This window comes from Poeciliopsis prolifica, unplaced genomic scaffold (assembly GCF_027474105.1).
Source record: "Poeciliopsis prolifica strain line A6 unplaced genomic scaffold, Auburn_PproV2 SCAFFOLD059, whole genome shotgun sequence".
NCBI lineage: Eukaryota > Metazoa > Chordata > Actinopteri > Cyprinodontiformes > Poeciliidae > Poeciliopsis > Poeciliopsis prolifica.
In genome coordinates, this window is record NW_026562434.1 from 1,307,790 (window position 1) to 1,328,868 (window position 21,079).

A 21,079-nucleotide genomic window follows, 5' to 3' on the forward strand; every position below is an offset into this window, starting at 1 on the left:
GTAAACAAAATTTTTGGAAATAAAACTTTAGCTAAATGTTTGGCTTCAAAAAAAATATTTATTTTACAAACTAAACATTAATTTTCAAATTCAGTATTTATTTTCCAAACTACATATTTAATGATCTTTTTCATGTCTAGTTGTTCAGTCAGACGCTCCATCATGTTGTCATGTTTCAGTTTTTCCTCCATTCAGCAACAGTTGGTGAACTGGGGTTTAATCCAGTTTAGTCTATTGTCTTTCTTGCTACCAGCAGCAGAGGTGCAACAATATGTAACATTGATGTTTAGTGAGTAAATCCTTGGTGTTAGTCCAGCAGAAACAGAAGAGGCTCCATGGGGAGATCTGTCCTCAGAATGTCCTCAATCTCCTGTTTCATTTCCTCCCAGAAAGTCTTATTTGTGGTCAGAACCAGAAGACGTGTGTGATGACCGACCATTCAACACATTCCTCCAACCTCCATCTGTGGTTGGAATCCTGGAAATAAATGTTTTGAAAGGAGTAACACTTTATTTGACACAGTGTGTTCTATTAAATCTGGTTTTTACTTTCCAGTCAAACTCTTTGCACGTTTGATTTCCAATCCTTTTATGGCACAAAATGTAAATTAGAAAACTCCACTCTTTGTTTTATCAATCTCCAGTTCAATCCAGTAAATTTATGTTCTCAATTTTCCAAACAATCCACAAATGGAGAATGGAGACCCCAAACTGGACCATATTGATGGTTTTGACCTCATTCCTCTTCAGAGATACCACTGCAAACTCGTATCAATGGCTCCTCAGAATGACCAGTGGGGACGCTCTACTGGATGGAGACTGAACTACAACACTAAAAGAAGTTTTAAACTCACTTTTCAGTTAGCTAATTGAACAAATTTTATTCTGTAAGATAATAAATTGCATGGTTACACAAAACCAATAAAAAGGTAACTATGCCACATTATGGAGTAATCAATCATGGTGAATATCTGCCACAAAAATTCATTCTTGAACAAGATGGCTTTTCCCAGAAGACAGTATTACATTTTAATAAAAAGTGGAGTGGAAAGAAAAACTGGTGGAAAAAAAGATGCACATATGAAATTCACCATTTCTGGAACAATGACATTCCAACATATGTGAAGTAGATTTTTCTTTAAGAGAAAATGTTTTATTTGCATCATACAGTCTTCTTTTATGTATCACATAAATGTAATTGTATCATAGTCAAGATGTTTTTCGGTGCAGCTGCAGAGGGTGTACAAACTAACTGAACAAGATGCGTCTGCTGAAGTTTCCCAGGCGGGTCGTCTGGGAACTTAATCTTCTCCTCTGTTAGCTGAGAGGTGAATAAAGCAACTATGTAACTCTGAGTTCGTTAGAGCAGATTTAGATTTTCGCCTAATGCAGAGTATATTTTTCCCTCTGTCTGCAGATGTATTAAAGATTGTTTTTTGCTCCCTGAACTTGGACTAGAATTGTGCACTTCACACATATTCAGATGAACTTTTATGGTTAGTTCACAATGGAAAAATCTGAGTTGATTTCATCTGAACATTAATTCAATCTGGAGAGACTTAGACGGAGAAAATGGAAACCATTAGAAGAGTTTATTGACATACAAAATTTAAGTCTTTGGCGCTTGGGCCCCGGCTGAGGACATGGATCATCACAATCTTTGCGATGAGCTTGGATGAGCATTCCATATGCTGAAAGGAACGTCATCCCCCGAGACGAGACATTGGTGATGGAGGTGAAGAAAGGATGCAGCCGGAGAGCCGAGCGAGTGGAGGTGAAGGGGTGGAGGAGGTTGAGCTCTGCTGGACAGCAGAAGACGCCATGGACGGTGCTATTTATCAGCTGGGACTTGGACAGTGATTGGACGTGACGCGTCTTGGACCAGTGTTGATTAATCATGGTGATGAACAGGAGCAACGGTTGGATGATGCAGGTGGGGTTAGAAGAGACTTCCAGTTTGAATTTGCGCCTTTTTCCTCACAAAGTGCAATAAGATCTATTATAAATTTGCCCAGTATAAAAACACTGATTTCACGTGAAAATTACATTTTTAGTCTGTAGTGTAAGAAATAAAAGACATTTCCATACAAGTCTTAATACTTTATACAAAATATTGAGTGGAAATCATACACAGTGAGACAGGTTTAAAGAGACGACAGTCCAATGAAAACTCCAGATAAATGCAGTGATTTTATGGTCAAAGTTACAAAAATGTGCAATAATTAAAAAAAACCTAAAGTGAAAACTTAACTTGGCACAAGGAAATATTTGCTCCCATCAACAGAAACATTGAATTACTGAGGGAAGGTAAGAGGCTGGATCTGTAGTTTAATTTCATCCATTAAAAAGCTGCAGAAAAAAAAGAGCTCAAAATAAATCGCTGTCTACAGAAAATACAAAGAATGGTAAATAAAAAACATGGGATTGATACTCAGCATGACAGATTACAGCTTACATAAAAATCACTAAAATGAAAAATACAAAATGTTAAGGACATCAATCTGGAGAAACAAGATGCAAATTATAATCATTACAAGGTAAAGAGATTAAAAATAACATCATTTTTATAATTAAGGCCACTCGTATGAAGAGCAGAATAAAAAACAAAAGAGGAGAGAAATGTAAACTTGTAATTATTCCAACTCAAGTCCTGCTGTGCAACTCAGTTTGTAACAAAACCCCAAAAAACTCAAAAATGTCAAAAATGAGCAGAAATCAGATCAAATCTTTAAAAGGAAATAAATATACAAAAATATAAATAAAAGGGCCATGACATGCAGAAAACAGAGAAATAAAAATTACTACCAATAGAGGATGAAATGAAGCGATGAGTTAAATTCAAACATTTTTTCATGTGAAAACGAGGATTAGCATCGTTTCTGCATGACAAGGCATTTTCCTGCTCAAACTGTTAGAAAACAAATTGTGATTTGTAGTTTTTCTTTGCTAAGTGAAGTGAAATATTTGACTTGTGTTCATTAAAAACAGGATTTCTTTCCTTTTACATGAACACACATTCACAGCTTGCAGAGTAAGGCTTGAACCACTTGGCCACACTTTGGGAGGGGTGGGTTGGAGTTATTGCACAAGAACACTCGGGGCGGGTGGGTTCTTATTCGGCCCTTTGACAGGTTCTGGATGGGTTCTGTCTCCTCAGTAGAGGCGGACGAGACTTAAAAAAATGTGAAGTTGAAGAACACTGGAAGCTGGTGAGGTTTTACACAGCAGCCAAGAAGGTCAGAGGTCAAAGCAGTGCCACTGCATCAAGCAGAGCCTCATCTTCCCTCCTCTGCTGATCGGGTCTCGGACTTGAGCCGGACGAACTCCTTGGCGACGTCGTCGTTGGAGCGCTGGGAGAGGATCCGCATGGCGGTCAGGCCCGTGTCGTCCATGGAGATGCGCTGCCCCAGGGGGCACCAGCAGGCGCAGTTGCCCCTCTCCATGATGTCCCTCAGCTGCACCACGGCCAGGCCCACCACCCGGTCGGCGCGGCCGAAGCAGTAGTCCTTGACGCAGGCTTGAACCTCGTAGCACTCGAACCCGTCCTGAACACCCAGAACGCTGCAGAGCGAGAGCAGAACACAGGAGTGGGAGCACATGGGCTAGGGCGCTAATTGCAGAGCTAATTCCTGATTTTGTGCTTTTTTCTGAAACTTTAAAAACATTCGTACACCTAGCTTTTGATGATCTAATTTTCCATTTTAAATCAAAACTTTTTACTTTGATTTGAGGTCCACATCTGCAGTGGTAGATTACACTATTGCTAATCTGCTAATATGCTAATAGCTAAGCAAATTTGTTGTGCAACACATTTTGATTCCCCTAAATTAGTTTTTCAAGTTAAATTCTAAAGCACTAATGTACTTTTGCTGTTTTCCAGACTTTCAGTTGAATAAAGTTTGACATCTGCAGTAGAAGGGACACTTCCATTAGCTGCTAATGTGCTAATCGTAGAGCTAATTTTAGCTTTTTTTATAACTTTTAAAACTATTGCCACACAATTAATTTCTTAAAATAAATCCGGATTTTATTTGGAAAAGTTAAATTTGAGGAAGTTCACTAAATGTTTAGCAGAAACACTAAATGAACAATTAGCTGTGCTGCTAGCGCATTAGCTGACATTGTCCAGTAATTTCACAAGGACTTTGTTTTGTGTAACCAACAGTTTATGAAGTCAGAATTAAAAGAGCTTCAAATCCTAAATGTGTCACAATGTTTGGTTTTGAACTTACAAGTGAAAGGTCTCGTTGTATTTGGGAGACCAGCTGTTGTTCTTGGATTTGGTCTGAAATCGGCGCTTCTTGTCGCTGAGGTGCGGCCCGATCATCGTGACTTCCACGAAGGGTCTGAACATCCCAGACGTCTGCCACTTCAAATCACTGGCTGCAATCACTGCATCAATGACACAAACATTTAAACAGAAATGACACTAAAATGCTCCAGCTTTGATTTTTGGTTCAAATGAGCCCAAACGGACCTTTGAGAGTAACTTTCCGCTCTCCGCTCTTGGGATGAGTGTACAGCTCAATCTGCAGGGAAACCTCTCCGATGGGTTTGTCCACACCTGAGCCTGGTTTAACACAAACAACATTTGGTCCAATGCAGGCAAAGAAAACCACGTTTTATAGTCATGCGACGGAAACGCAGGTTTCACAAAACAGAAGAGAGAAACGATGAAAGGAAGTTGGGCTGATGATGATTTCATGGAGACCTACCCCTGCTGGGCTGGATATTCTCATTAGGGGTTAACCTAATACCCTTCCCATTGTGCACTGGCACAGAGGCAGCAGAGATAAAAACAAGACAGCAACTTAAACAACCAAATCCAGGAGATAAAAGCAGCAAGGAATCTGAAACTCTCCCGTATTTAATCTCCTTTGAGGCGTTTTGGATCTACCCTGTGAATGCTGCGTGGTCACGAAGGTTTGATGAGCGTGTCGGTGGTCTGGGTGTAGAGCGACAGAGCGTGGCGGAGCGACGAAAGCTCAGCGCTCTTCTCCAGGAAAGTCTTCTTCAAGCCGTTCCCGCCCGCATGAAAGTATTGCTGCGTAGGAAACAAAACGAGAGGAATCAGCGTTCTACAACCTGAATGATTAAACTTAAAGTGGAGTTAATCAGACTTTTAGTTAATCAACTAAAAGACTCTTAAAATGTGAATGAATTGTACTTTTCTGTTTGACCAGGGGTCAACGTTTCGCTCTCACCTTGATGGTATCCAGAGCCACATCCATGACGGCACACTGCCTGGGCGTCAGGCTTTTAGCGTCTCCTGCCATGTGATCCTAAACAACCCAAACCAAGACTTTGACTAGACCAATTCACAGGAGAAAGCAAACTCAAAGGCAACCTGATACCTTCAGTTTGGAAAGGTGTCCCAGTTCTTTAGCAGCAGAAAGGATCTGTGCTCCCTTCAGGAAAAAAGAAAAATGAATGATTCTTTTAGTTTTCAGAAGCCTTGTTTCAATTTTAAGTATCATATTAGTAAAGTTGATGGAAATGGAAAAAAAGCATCGATACAACTCATGTTTATACATAAAGTGAGTTATTTATCTACTCTGTATGTGATTGGATGATGTTCAGTTTGTTGACTAATAATTAAACTGAATATGCCACAGTCATCATTTTAAAACATAATGGATAAAAATATTTTTTGTGTTTGGTCACGTCTGTCAAATGTTTACATCTCATCATCTGACACAATTACGAGTTGATCCATTTCAAAATGGCAGCCATGTTTCCATCCAGCTGTGATTCAAATTTTGAGCAAATTTTTATAATAATGTATAAAAGAAAATGTAAATTACACTGCAAAACCATAAACTTTTACCAAGTATTTTTGCTCTAGTTTCTAGTGCAAATTTGACGAATGTGAATTACATTTAACTTTTCTTTTGGGATCAATAAAGTATGTTTGAATTAGAATTTTAAAATATCTCAGCACATTTTAAATAAGACCAAAGTAACTTAATAGTAACTTATCAGAAGAAGAAGCTTGTTTAAGTAGATAATTCCTTAATATTGATTAAAAAAAAAGTAGTTGGCAGATTATTTAATTTAAGGGAAAATGATTTGTTATAAGTGAAATAATCCATCCTACACAAAATAAGTTCATTATATTTATTTTGCACAAAATGATTGATATAAAATGAGATTTTAGTCTGGTTATTATTTCCCTTATAACATTGCAAAAATATCTTGATTTAGGTGAAATAATCAAATTTTGTCAGCAATATTAAGAAATTATTGACTTAAAACAAGCTTCTATTCTTGCTGAAAAGCTACTTGTGAGTTAGTTTTCTCATTTTTCTGCTGTTCTACGATAGTTTCACTGACAACTAGATCAAAAATATTTGGTAAGATTGTGTTTTTCATGTAATTCACACTTTTTGACAACATTTCAAAAACCATCTGGATGGAAACCTGTCCAGTGACGGAGACGAGCGTCAGACTCACCAAGGTGTCGTTCCCTTGCGGCAGGACGATGTTCTTCTCCAGGCTGGTCATCACGATCCTCCACAGCTCCTTCAGAACGCGCTTCAGGACGGTTTTCTCACACACCGTGGCGAACAGCGTTAATCTGCAAAAACAAGACGTTCACACACACGCCGACGGACGAGCCGTGTTTGGGGAAATCCCACTGAACCCACTGCGCATCCAGGAAGTCCATGAGCGGCCGCAGCATGTTGTCCCGAGTCGCCCTCCACCTGGTTCTTGGTGTTTTCGTTGAGCGGTCCTTTGATCTGGTACAGCAGCGACGCCATCTGCCGCATGCAGTCGGTGATGCGGCTCTGGAAGCTGCAAGAGAAGAAAAGCCAGTGATGCACTGGGACAAAGTGGGGAAACGTGGGGGTGTGAGGGCGGCGTACCTGTTCCCAAACGTGCTGCTGAGGTCGTCCAGAACGTTGTTGAGCCGAAACCTGCAGGTCGTTGAGCAGGTCGCTGGCCTCCGTGTCCATCTGGAGGAGAGAAACCTTCAAGTTCAAAAGGCTGACAAAAGGTTTTAGAGAAAGAAAAAGGGAAATAAAACTGGGAAGTTTGGGATTTTACTGAGACTCAGAACCTGGAAGCTAAATTACTTCTAAAGCTGAATTACTACAAAACACCTGAGAGTCTACGGTTGCATTACGAGTCCGTTAAACACCTTGTTGGTGTAGTTTGCATTTCTACTCATAATAACATGCATGTTACAGTTCACCTCCTGTAACACGCATGAACTCACCTCATGATCCTCACATGCATTTTCTCTCTATGTGGCAGAAAGTTGGGAGGTAAAACAAGACATTTTGGATGAAATGCCCCATTTTGACACTCTTTAAGTGGGAAATTGCTTATTAAGGATCTAATTTAGGATATTCTGCTTGTGCCTACCTTCTCAAACGGTTCGTCCATCTTTGAGTCAGAAAATTGTTAGAGATATAAAAAACACAAACAGTGTCAAAACTGTCCTGAAGAGGTGGAGGAGCTGTATAAATCCAAATGATTTCTGGACTTTTTGGTGAATATTAAGGTGATTTAATCCCAGATAACATGTTTAACCCACCTCATCCTTCTCAGTCTATCACACATGGTTTAGAAAAGGAACAAAATAAAGTGTTAAAATGAAAAAAATACAGTTGAAGGTGACGTGAAAGTGGCGCTTTTATGGGAAATAAGGGAAAATGCTGCTAATCTAAAGAGGAAATCCTCACAGATGAGAATCAAACCAGACAACAAAACTCCACCATGTTGGATGTTTTAGTTTCAGTTTGGGGAAAATCTTTGGAAATGACTTTGGATTTGGAGAATGAAGGATGTTAAAAACCACTTTCAACTGCAACAAACCTCTGCCTCCATTTCCTCCCCTTCCTCTTTAACTTCCTCTCTCCTCACTTCCTTCAAACTAGGAGTTGCAGTAAAGAGGCAACAAAGGTTTTGTCTTGTTGCTTCATTCAGATAATTGTGCAGTGGTTTTTTTAAAGTTATTTTTAAGACATATATGCAGTCATGTTTACATGTTTTGCATATGCAGTGGACTTGCCTGCCATGCTAGCGCGCTGTTCTTCAGCTAGAAAAGCAGAGAAAAGGTAGAGAATGTCTTTCTCCAGCCACAATTACAAAAACTGACTTTATATTGAGTTAAAACATGGATACTATCAGAGAAAAACAAAATATTACCATTTATTTTTGGTCTAGTTTATTGTTCAAGTACATTTGGACACTTAAAATGAAACAAAACTAATTCAGAAAGATATATGAGCTGAATATCAGTTTTTTCACAGTTTGAGATGCATTAAGTCTTAGATTATTCTTCCTATAAAGGAAAACCTGCAGATTTGTCCGCACAAAAACTTTTGAATTGCACATTAAAATATTAATTTAACAGTGATTTGTATTTTCCAAGGCAGCCTTAATTTTCTTTTATATGATTTTAACATAGTGCATTTCCTAACAATCAATAACAAATCAAATTGATATGATGTCAAAAATGGAATCTATCACTAATTTCTTATCAATTCCCATCTGTACAGATTGATAAAGTAATTTATATCAAACTACGTCATCAAATAAGTTGAGGAAGTTCTCATTTTGTTGCACATTAATTAGTTTGTTTATTTCTATGCTTATTGCCAATTTTGTCAAGGTGATAAAACAACATGAAATAAAAACTGGATTTGGATTTTCCATGAGCTTCTACAACTGCAGCTAGTGAGAAAAAACTACTGGTACCAGCAAACTGCAAAGCATCAACGTTTGAACTCTACAGCTCTGGGACGACTCCTACAGACTAGCTACTACCGTCTAGTCAACTGATCCACCCACCAACGGTTTTGGCTCCTCATCCTCTGCAACAACCTGCTGTTCCAGGCAGATACAAACAGTCAGTGTAGATGAGTTTTATAAAGAGAAACATCCGTCCTGAACAGACTGTGACCCAAACCTACCTCCTCTTCTTCTGCTTCCTCCTCCTCCTCCTCTGTGATTTCGTCTTGCTTTAATTGTAAAGTAAATAAATGTGTTGATCTGCAAGCTAACCTACAATCCAACCAAAAACCAGCCAGAACTGAACCAAAACCCAAACACTAAAACTCCAGTGACTACAGCCCAGAACCAATCCAACGACTCCCTTCATCTACCAAACAATCCAAGCTAGCGCTAACGTACATACCCGCGCTTCCTCTGTTGCAGTCTGACACAGAAGGAGCAAATTCGAATGCGGATCAACAACATTTTTAATGTTTTGTACTCCTAAAGCCTTCCAACCTGACCTGTTTCCCATTTGACTCACCTGTTTGGCCCCCATTGACTCAAACATTTTCTCCAGCTGGATTCTCAGCTGCTGCACGTTGTTCATGAGGACACAGGGCTGCAGGAGGACATGAGCAGATTCATCCACAGCACTCACAGCTACTCATTTAAAATAAATATATCATTATAAGGATGTGTTCTATGACAAAAAACTGAACAACTTACAATCTTCTCCTTGTCAATATAAGAAGGAAAGCTCTTGGTCAGGATGGCACTGTACTGCAGGAGAACTTTGGCGATTGTCTGCAAGAAATGAGAAGTCAAAGAATCGGTCCAGAAATCTGTAATGTGCTAATAAATGTTCATTTAGCCACTAAATGTCATGTTGCTACAGTTCTTTAGCCTGAAAATATCATGTTGGGATAGTGGTTAGCATCATCTTCTGCCAAATATTATGTTAGCATAGCGCTTTAGCATTAGTTCTACAGTGTAGCCTAGCATCTTGCGATAGCTGTCACTAAATACGATGTTGGTACATCTCCTTAATATATAAATACCATTTTGGTATAGCATGTTGGTGTTTGGCTTTAGTGTTAGCTTCTGGTAAATACTTTAGCCTCGATTTCCACTAAATAACTGTTGTGTAGCATTCAGCATTAGCTTCTGCTAAATACCATGTAAGCAAAGTATTTAGCATTAGCAGAACTAATATCTATGGTTAGCACAGCAATTTTTTTATTTAGTGTGCTCATCACTGCTACTCAACACTTTGTGATCAAAGTGTATTTCAACAAATTAACAAGACAATCAGTGTAAATAAATCTGCTCAAAGCAAATTGCTGCTGGTAAAGTGGAGAAAGACACTGAAACATTGGAGTATTATTTGGTTTTTAATAGTTTCTGTTTCCAATCGATGGATGAAAAAGTAATTTTAAAAGAAAACATGAATATAAGCATCACTAATAAGAGAATATTAAAGGAATAATAAATAAAGGTTTTTTACCTTGGAGAAGCGGCGGCTGTAGTGAGCCATGACGCTGGGGTCGGGGCATTCCAGCTTCTTGATGATCTCAAAGCTCTGGTTGAGCTGGGTGAAGATGTCCACCACGGAGCAGGAGAACAGCGCGTGCTCCGACGTCTGCTGGAACTAAATCACATTGGGTTTCAGTAGAAACAGCCGTTACTGGTGAAAACAGAGATATGACAGCTGACTGTTCCTACTCCGTCTTTCTTGTCTCTCTCCAGCGCTCCGTTCATGAACTCCATCGACACGTCCTCGTTTTCATCCAACCACTGCAGAACGAACTGCACAAACCAACTGGAACAGAAAATCGACTGTTAGCACTGACCTGCCCACGTTTCTCCTGATTTCAAAAAGTTTTCAGTCTTACGATGGAATCAGGAACGACATCCTTAAAGATCGGAAGCTCCTTGACGTATTCATTGTAGAGCCACTTGACTTTAAAGTGCAGGTTCATGTAGTCGGTGCTTTTACACAGTCTGTGCTTCTCATGCTCTGTAGAAAAGGAGAAAACAATATTTATAAACCAAACAATCCTGCCTTTAATAATACAATTACAGAATGTAAGTTTTATTAAAAAATATATTTTTTTTACATATTTGCTCAAACTGTCATCACAGATAATCTGTGAGGAGATCGATTTCCAGCTCTTCCCTGAGCTGCTATTGAAGAAATGCACCAAAAATAACAAATCAGAGGCAGGAGGAGGGGCTTAGCGCTGTCAATCATCCTCAGGTACAACTTATCGCTATGGGAAGCCTTTTATCCACCGATGGCCATGCTAACTAGCCTTAGCATTCACAACAAGCTGTGCTAACTTAAGCCTTTTCTATAAAATGTTAAAAATACATTAACAGAAAAGATAATAATTTGAATAATTTTTAAATAAGAAAAACATTTTATTCCTTTAAAGAATTTGAACTGAGTGAATATAAAATATACCACAAATTAAAAGAAAAACTGTTTTCATTTTAAAGGCAATTACAGTAATTACAGGTCTGAATATATATTGAATATGTTTTATTCTGTGTAGTTCTGATAATGATTAATCGAGAAAAGATATTCTGCACAGTTTAACTGAATTTGAGTATAATTTAACAAAAATAATCATGAAAGGATCTAAAGACCAACCTTCCAGAGCGTACTTCATGTCCTGAGCAAACAACGTCCACATGACTTCAGCTGAAACTTTCCTACGCTCAGTTCCTGTGGAAACCTGGAGAAGGAAAACGTTTCACTCAGAAATCAAAAACATTCTGGGGAAAAACCGATTGAAACGGACGACTGACTGATTGAGCACAGGTGTGTAGGAGTTCCTGTCCTCCTCTATGATGGAGACGATCAGCATGATGAGTTTGGGCCAGAAGTCCAGGTTCTTGATGCTGGGGCCCTGCTCCTCTAGGGGGAGCTCCTCCTTGTTCTGGGTTACAGAAATTAAACCACAACTTCACCAAATCAAACAAAAAACAGCCATAAATCCAACAGAATCCCCATAATGCATCACTCACTGCGTCTGCAGGCTGGTACTGCCTGCTGTAGAGTTCGTGGCAGTTGTTGAAGATGTAGTCGTAGGTGGAGTTGAGGCAGGCTTTAACGCAGTCCCTCACCACCTGGCTGGCTCTGGGCGGAGACTGCAACTCCTGGACCTGAACGCCAGGCAGAGAAAAAACAACAACATCAAGTTACAACAGGAGGTTTGTCAGCTTCAGGAGATCCAAAACCAGTTCAGCTAGAGAGGAACCGATCCACCGTCAACGTCCTGTTTGGAAAGAAATTCTACAAAATCTCATCACAATATAAACGTTTCAGTCTAAATCACCGATTATTTAGTTTGTTGTTTTAATTATCTGAAAACTATTATCCAGTGTTTTCTTGCCATTTCCGTCGCAACCAGTAACTGACAGGTTGATTTTTCCTCTTGTTAGAATAAATACAGAAAACCCGGTGTGAAGTCGGCCATATTGGAGCCGACGAACAGAAGAAGCTAAGATGTTAAAGAGCAAAATACCTGGAAAAAATAAGTAAATAAAGAAACTAACTTAATGTGAAGCATAAAAATGGAGAAACGTAGAAGTTTATGGTGTTTGGTACCTTCATCCTGAAGAAAGTGATGCTGGTCAGAAGATCCACGGTTGATTTCAAATCCTGCAGCCGATCTTTGCTGCTGGCAGGAAAATGGTTCTGCACAGAAAAAACATGAATTTAATGCGCTGGAGGGTAAAATTATTGCGATTTTCAAATAATATAATAGAAATAGAAAAATATCACAAGAACATCCAGTTCAATATCAATAAATTTTACTTTCTAGCTAATTTCTCACATTGTGCAACCAAGAGTTTAGTGTTTGGAATGCAAATGATTTCACATGTAAGCATATTTACCTTTCTGAGTGAAAATATTCCAACATGTGATTTTTAATCATCTTTGAGGCGTTTCATAAATAAAACTTACCCGATAGGTGGAGAGATCAATACGTAATGAGTTGTGAAGCTGGTCTAAAAGCTTGACAAAACGCTCCTTCTGCATTGTGAGGAAATAAATGTAAAATTAATCACAGGGAGAAACGCTGAAAAAGGCAGAGAGAAGAGAAGAACGCAGGCGTTGTTGTTCGTGTCACAGCTGTACGAACCCCAAAGTTGGAAGCAGCGAAACGGTCGGAGGCGGACACATTGGTGGAGGCGGTAGTGTGGGCGTAGAAAGCATTGATATTAGCCAGCAGGCTGCTCATCACTGCAGGAACCCCAGGACACATGTACTTAGTGGACAAGCAGGCAAAGTGTCTGGAAACAGAGACACAGTCAAAGTTAGGGGAGGAAAAATGTTGGTTTGGATGTACGGAGGCCAAGAAGGGCCAACAAAGTGGAAACACCTCGACAACAAAAAGCAACCATGAAAGTTATGCTAAGATTGGTAGCATAACTTCCACTTAAAAATAAAAGCTAAAATTGAATTCATATTAAACTTGGAAGTTTAGAATATGTTCTGTGCTAAAAGGGAATTTGTCTTTCAACAAAAATTGTGTTTTAGCACAAAAGTTTGAATAATCTTGGATACATAACTTCTGCTGCTGCTTTCGATGTTACATTGTGGTTTATATTATTTTGATTTAAAAGTCGTAGATTTGTCTTAATTTATAATTTGGGGGGACACAAGAAAAATCAATCCTGGGTCCACAAATGGCCCCCGAACCAGACTTTGAACATCCTCGGTCTGAAGAGCCACATGCAGCTGCAGGCTTTTAATTTGTACAGACAGGAAGTGGGAGCGCCTGCGACTCACGTCATGGCTTGGTAAATGGCTTCGATCCCGTAGCGCATTGCGAACTCGTCCACTATTTCCTGCGCCACGTCGTCAAAGTAAAGTTTCCAGGAGTCGTCTCCTCTGGCCTCGGGGATCCGAACCGCACCCTGACCCAGAACGTCGGTGGAAAAGTGGAACAGGTTCTGCAGAAGGAAAGCAATTCAGAACCAGAGGATTAAAATGAATAACGCAACAAACTCATGGGAGATGAGTTTGTTGCATGACTTAAAATTCTGATTTCTCAAAATTCTGACTTTTTATCAATATTAAGAAAAAGTCTGAATTTTATTGAATATTTTTCAATAAAATTTGACTTTTTTCTCAAATTTTTATGTTTTTCTAGGAATTCTGACACTAATATCAAAAGTCTGACTTTTTTCCTAAATTCTGCTTTTATTTTTCAAAAATCTGACTTTCACAATATTCTAACTTTCTCAAAACTACATTTTCTCAGAATTTGGACATTTTTCTCAGACGTCTGACTTCCTCAATGGCCCACATCCTTCTCCATATTTTGTAAAAGCATCTGGTTGGTTTGTCGCTGTACCTCGTGCAGGCAGGTGTACTGGACGTGGTACGGAGCCACTTTCTCTTCTCCTTTGATCTCCACGTTGATCTGGAGGCGGATGGCTCCCGACACGGCCGACTTGTCCGTCCGTTTCTCTGCAGCCAAACACATTCAGCCCTTGTTGATTCATAACTCGGCTCCAGCTCTGGAGCTGCATGTTACACATGATCTGTTTTCTGTAATTACAGGTCATTAACATGGCAGCTCCATGGCAGGGAGTCGGTTTCTGCAGCACTAATGGAAATATTCTGGCAGGGCAACGGCGGCTCAGCCTGCTATTTGCCCTGACAGGGGCATTATTAGGGGCAATTTTCACATGTCAGCAGAACGGTTGATTTGCAGCTGATTATCTCATGTTGTGAGGGGAAAAAATGGGAGAAAGGAGAATTTCTAGCAGAAGCTAATGCTAAAATGCTACAAAAACTCAGTATTGTCATTGTTCTTATTGGTAATCTGATTAATTTGTCTTGTTTTTGACCCTTTTTGTTTCTGTGTGAACCTCTGTATTTGCATTTTTCCACAGTGTACTGACCCAGGTTGTACCAGACGTCCATTTCTCCGCTCAGCGTTCGAACTTCGATGATACTCTGACCCAGGAAATCGTCTGACTCCCTCTTCAGACGCTGCTTCACTCTGGACTTGATGTCATCGTCTTCGTCCCAAACACGAACTTTGATGCGATCTGAAGAATTATGGCACTCGCTAAAGTAAGAAAAGAAAAGATTAGTTAAGAAATACAAACTTATCATAAAAAGTTATTTCCCATTCTAACAATGCGTCTTGGCTATTAAGCCATTCGTTTCCCTTCAAGGGCGGCCATATTTATAGGATAAATTAAAATAAATTTTTACTGCCAATGGCATTGTTAAAACAAAATAAGCATTTTTAAAAAACTTTTTCATGTTTGGATTTCCAAACATGAAACCAAGATGAATCTTTACTTACAAGTGGAACTTTTCCTCCCAGACGGGGTTGAGGTTCCCATAGATGGTTTTGGTTCTCTTCTTGGTCTTCCCCACCTGAACGGTCACATACGGGTCACTGGAACCGGTCTTGTCTTTCGCTTGCAGCCCCTGCGCACAAACCACTGCAACAAAGACAAGCATAACCGTAGACAGAGATCAAGCTATGCAGACTGAGGAGGTAAGCTTTAAATAAACGTATTGATCAGACCTGTGATGGTGATCTTGGCCGACCACTTTGACGTCCCGTCCAACACGCTCTGCTTGATGGTCTTCATTTGCTGAGCGTGAATGGCTTTGGTGACGACGAAGACCTCTGATCAGCTCAAAGATCTCAGGTTTGTTCCTCTCTCGGATCTTCATCCTGTCTTTCATGGCCATGATGATATTCTGGGTCCGGTCTTCTGCTCCGTGTTTGGAGCTTTTCTCAGCTGCGCCTGCAAATTCACCAGAAAGTTAAAAAAACACCAACTGACAGAATGCAGTGCACCAATTGGAGATTCCAGATGTAAACATGAAACATGAAACTTGTCTATGCTCACGTTGTAAACAATCCGCATTAAGCAGCTCTTGGCACTTTTCATGGCACTTGACGCCACACTCGGAGCAGCGCATGCCCTGGCGGGCGATTCCCCACAGCAGCCCCTCACACTCATAGCAGTAAGTGGGAGTGGTGGCCGTCCACACCTCAAAGTTATGCGGCGTCGTGCAGGAAAAATGGGTAGATGAGCGCCTGCAGGGTCTTCTTGTAAACGTGGTTTTTCTACAAATGGATGGAGAGTATCTGTTTATGTAGATGAAGATATAGATGAACATTTTTGACTTTCTTCTAAGCTAAGACCAATTTCCTTTTCCATTGAGTCAAACCAGAAAGCAAGTATGACTCCAATTAACTCACATGTGTCAGTTGACCAATGAGAAGCTTGTCTATGGAAACCCATGGTATTTAAAAGTTTACATACCAAGTGTATGTAAACTTTTGAATTTAGCAAATTGAAATAATTGAGGTAATTATAAGCTAAAACAAGAAAAGTTTGGTCTGATTTAACTTCAGACTGTGAGGAAAAGGATGCCTGGATTGTGTATGTAAATATCCAGTTTCAACTGTAAAAATGTAAATGATTCGTCTTTCTAAAAACTATACTGAAATAAAGGCAGATAAAAATAAAAACCAGCAAAGCAGTTTGACTCACCAGCTCCTCGTCTTTGACGAGGATCGTGCCGCCATGGCGGAGGCGATCCCTGCCTTTCTGGCTTGGACGAGCGACTGAACGGGGGACATTTGCATAAGTTTGCATCCGGTAAACAAATTGATGTGCCACACACGAAAAAAAAAAAACCCAATAAAGGTCCATTTTATTGCTGTAGCAGTTTGGAGTGACGGTGGTTAGAGGAGAGGTCAGTAGGGTTAGAAAAGTTTGGTTTTTATCAGTCAACCCCTTAAAGGAGGAAACAAACCCATCGGAGTGTTGTTAGTTTGAAGCAGATCAACAGAAAATTCAGACCAGAAGCTTGAATCAGAAAGCAGCACTTACTTACAAAGTATATTTGGTTTAGTTTTTAGTGCAAATATCATACGCTTGAAATAAGACAAAACGAACCTCAGTAAACTCCTTATAATGAAGGACTTATTGATAGGTTAGTTTTGTCTTATTTTAAGTGAACTAAGATATTTTTACTGCAAACTGGATCACAATACTTGGTGATATGTTGTGACTTTGCAATGTGAACTGTGTTAGTGCCCTGGAGTTTCTAACTAACAGAGGTGAGGAAAGCCACAGGGTGAGGAAATGATTGGTAAACAATATTTAATTGATAAAATGAAGCAGGAAGAAGAGTCACCCAGGACCAACAGGGTGCATGCACGTTTCTATCCAGATTAAACCTGCACCATGCTGCTAATGTTTTATTACCCTCTACTTTATCTATTTTACCTGAGGAGGAAAAGGGGGAGGGACATCTCTGTTATAACTTACCATAGCCTGACCAGGAAGAGAGAATGCATTCAAGAGAGTTGTGGGGAATAGTTTCAGGTTTAGGAGAGGAGGGAGAGAAAAATTAGCATTCGTTTTTCACTACACACATTTGTTTTAATTCAGCCTGGTAATAAACTAACATGTTGAAGATCATATAGTACATAGAAGTCATAAAATATTTATGATTTCTGTGCCCTTTTGACATCTGTTCTTAGATAGAGATGCTACTTTTACATTTTTATAAGAAAATGCTCATTTTTTCCTCTACCAATGTGGACAAAGAAGGACTTCATCCTGGAGAGACGTTCATGTTTACATTTTACATGCAAATGTGAACTTTTTCCTTTCACTTTTTTTAGCTAAAAAGGGTTTACTTTCACAGAAGCTCTTTGTTTTTGTTAAAAGTTTTTAATATGTTTGCACAATGGTTCCCAAAGATTTTCTTCTTAGTTCCCCTTATGGATTACAATAAAATCCCCCCAAAAGTAAAAAAAAAAAGAAAATCAACTAGGCTGTAACATCTGTTTCACAATAAAAAACTTAAAGCTAAGAGAAAGAAGCAAACAACATGACAGATAGAAGAGAATGAATGAACGGTACTGACCACCTCGCTGACCAGGGGGAAGGGCTTCTTCTTACGCAAATCTGCTGTCGATTCCATACAGGCCAGATCCACCGCTGCCAACATAATGAGGGCAGAAACTCATAAAACACAGAAACCTCCACTAGATCTGCACTGGCACCATAAACTCCTTCCCTCCTGGTCAAAAGCATTCAAGCTGTGATCAGTAAACTTGTAATAAGAAGGTAAAACTTACCCTGGTTTGACCCAGGCCTGTCTGCTGTTGGGCTCCACATCTCTGACCTGTGGGAATATTTTAAAGATTTTAGGTTGAAGACATTTTGAGAGGAAAGGAGAAACGGTCTGGTTGAGGTTAACCTCTCTGATGTCACATAAAAAACTCATTAAGTTATTAAACTCAGTAGCTGTACATATGGTATCCTGGTGATGGCCAAAAGAAGAAAAAGAACAAAAATATACTTTATTTTCCCACAGTGGGGACAGACTAGTGGTAGCATGCAAATTCACACAGGTCAAAATATTAAAAAATACAGATTTATAACAGTGTAGAGGAATATTTATCAGTTGTTGATATCGGCTTACTTTTCAGATCGAAACCAATATTTTAATGCAGATACTTTCTAACCGGCATTGGTGGTAAAACTTGTGAACAAAACAAATGAAAACAAAAACACACACAACATAAAACATAAAACACATTTTTATTTTCTTTAACAAGTAAAAATAAACAACACCACAAAGAAACATGGGCGAATAATTAAAATATTTTGTGTAACCTGATTTTCTTCTCTTCCAAACTCTGAAAAGGGAAAAAAAAACAGATCATGGATAATATAAACCACATAAAGTGGTTTAAATTATTTTTCTTTTAAATTCAAGTGCATCAGACTCTGCGTTCACTTGTTGGTCAATTGTGATTTTTGGCTGAAATGCGATTTTTCATCCCCATACCCAGATTATCCAAAAATTAAATCTTCAAAACACCAATTAATACCTAACCCTAATTTCTGGCATTGTAATTAAAGTTAGAGAAGAAGAACCTGAATGCATTTTTAGAGATACCTGGGATGAATTCGTCTTGCGATTGGATCCCTGAGATCCCTGAGACCGTAGGAACCCTGAGTGGATCTGGAGAGTCGACGCTGTGTCTGTCTTTTTTCTCTCAATATGCGCTGAAAATTAGCAATTCGCTCTCTATGGCTGGGATCAGTTGGTTCGCTTGGTCTCCCTCAGCAGTGGGACCATTTTCGCTGATTGGGTCCAGAAGACTTTTCGGCCGTACTGCAGGACTGTGGTTTGGGGTTACGTCAACGCTGGACAACTCTCCACTGCTCTCCTCAGTTTTTTGTGCCAATTCTAATTTATACTTGGTTGGAGTGGGAAGTTCTTGTGGAGAACTGGTGTCTTGTCATGTGTTTGACTACTCCCACAGTCCCGCATTGCAGAGGTAAATTGGTGAACTTCCTTCTCATTGGGTTCACCGGCTCGTCCAACCGGTGATGGAGACAAGTGAGAGTCAGTCACTCCCTCAGGTTGGGCACTGAAATCTTCCTCATTTCCCCTTTTAAAGCAGAACTAAAAGTGACCACAGCCTCGCTGAACATTGTTTCATCAACCTTGTCAATGGGGGTTTGGGGTATGGTCTCTGAATCTATGTCAGAAGATGTTTGTGATAATGATTCCAATACTTCCCCTCTGGAAAGGCTCTGGTCTGTCCATTCCCTGTCCAGACTCTCAGCGGACCCGAGATCAAGAGTATCCGCAGAAGATGGATATTCATCGCAGGGTGAATGTTGTGCCGGGTAACCGTCATCGCAATCAGTCAACAGAACGGTAGAGCAGCTCAAGCTCCTCGATGGCTCGCTGTCCAGGTCGTTTGCGCAGGCGTCTGTTGTGTGGTAACCAGAACTTCGGGAATATGGACAGTTTGCAGCGCAGTCACAGTCCAGGGTTTCCTCCTCAGCTTCATCGGTTGGCCTCCATGCAGCCTTACTGGAAGAACTTGAGGAAGAGTTGTACTGCTGTCCAAACAACAGAGAAAGGTGTTCAGAACTGCTGTTTGGGGAAGATCCCACTCCAACACACGGTGGTTCCTTCTTCCAACCGTCTTGGCCACAAGAGGAGATGTCTTCTTCACTCCAACGCCAGACATTGCATTCTGTGTCACCAGAAGAAAAACCTGCTTCTTGGTAGTTTGAGCTATAGGACGATGACAGAGAGCTGGTGCTTTGGTAGTTTTGTCCACAATGACGTTCCAAGTTGCAGACGTCAGGATTTGAACTCTGCTCCAAGTTGTCAAAGCTAAATGGACGGAGAACACCATCAGTTTTGTTCTCTTCTTGCCAATGTTTAGTCGCTCTAGAGCCTGAATCTTCTCCATACAAGGTGTTATCTAACAGTGGACTGGGATCTCTCTCGTGGAGACACATGACGGCATTCTGTCTGTCCAGACTTCCTCGTCTGATACGTGCCGTTTCAGGAACCGGACTCGGTTGAGGTGTGGCTGAAGCGCCGCAGTACAGCTCACCTATTTCACTGAGCACTGCGTCGACACAACAGGATACTTCATCCACTGAGCCGCGCACAGACGTTAAATACTGCCTCAGATCAGATATTTCCTCCTGGATCTTATTGATACCCTTCAGCTCTTTAAGGATGTTCTCCACTATGTTACCAGAACCTTTCTCTGCTTCCTCAACTGGCATCTTCTCCTGTGCACCATGTTTGGTATCATCCCCAGCTGCACTGCCGTCTTGGCGCTGAGATACTCTCTTTTCCCCAACTGAGGCTATGCTAGCTTTGTTGCTGGTAGAGTTGGCTGCTGAAACGTTACAAGGGGCATTATCTTCCATCCCCAGCGGCTTTCTGTGCAAGCTTTCCCCCAAGTCTGGACTCTTTGAGCTCTTCGTCTGCAGCACTTGGCCTTTTGGGGAGACCTGAAGTGGATTTTCATCTTGTCCACCAGTCCGTCCTTTGGGAAACATTCCTGGGAGGTGGAGCTTGTTGTCAGCTGGTCCAGCGCATGAAAAACAGCGAGCTCTGCAACTGAGAGTAGCTACAGTAAATCTTTTTGTTGATGTTGGAAGGGGGAAAAAAAACATGATTTCAGTGATATTTGGCTTTTCAGTCCATGTTGGACAGGAAACTTTGGAAAATGGCCGTTTCTTACTAATCAACAAATTTACAAGGTTTTTTGCTTTTGTCCACAGAATCCATCAACTTTCTGAACTAAAATTAGTTTTTTTAAACAGTCTTCATAAATATCTGGTTTTCCACAGTAAGAGCAGAACAATGAAAGATTTACCAAAATATAATTCAACTTGGTGGATAAATTGTTGTTTTACAGACAAGTGAAGGATCTATTTCAGTCAGAGACAACTATAGTCTTTACAGTGCAGAAATCAGACAACTAGTCCAGTTTTCACTGACATCTCAGCTAAATTTG

At 40.1% G+C, this 21,079-nt stretch overlaps 1 pseudogene; it reads right to left on the minus strand.

The window, feature by feature from the left end:
- The window catches only part of LOC129379598 (protein unc-13 homolog B-like), a 46,405-nt pseudogene extending 25,787 nt beyond the window's left edge, over positions 1 to 20,618 (minus strand).
- Positions 20,619 to 21,079: the final 461 nt, after the last annotated feature.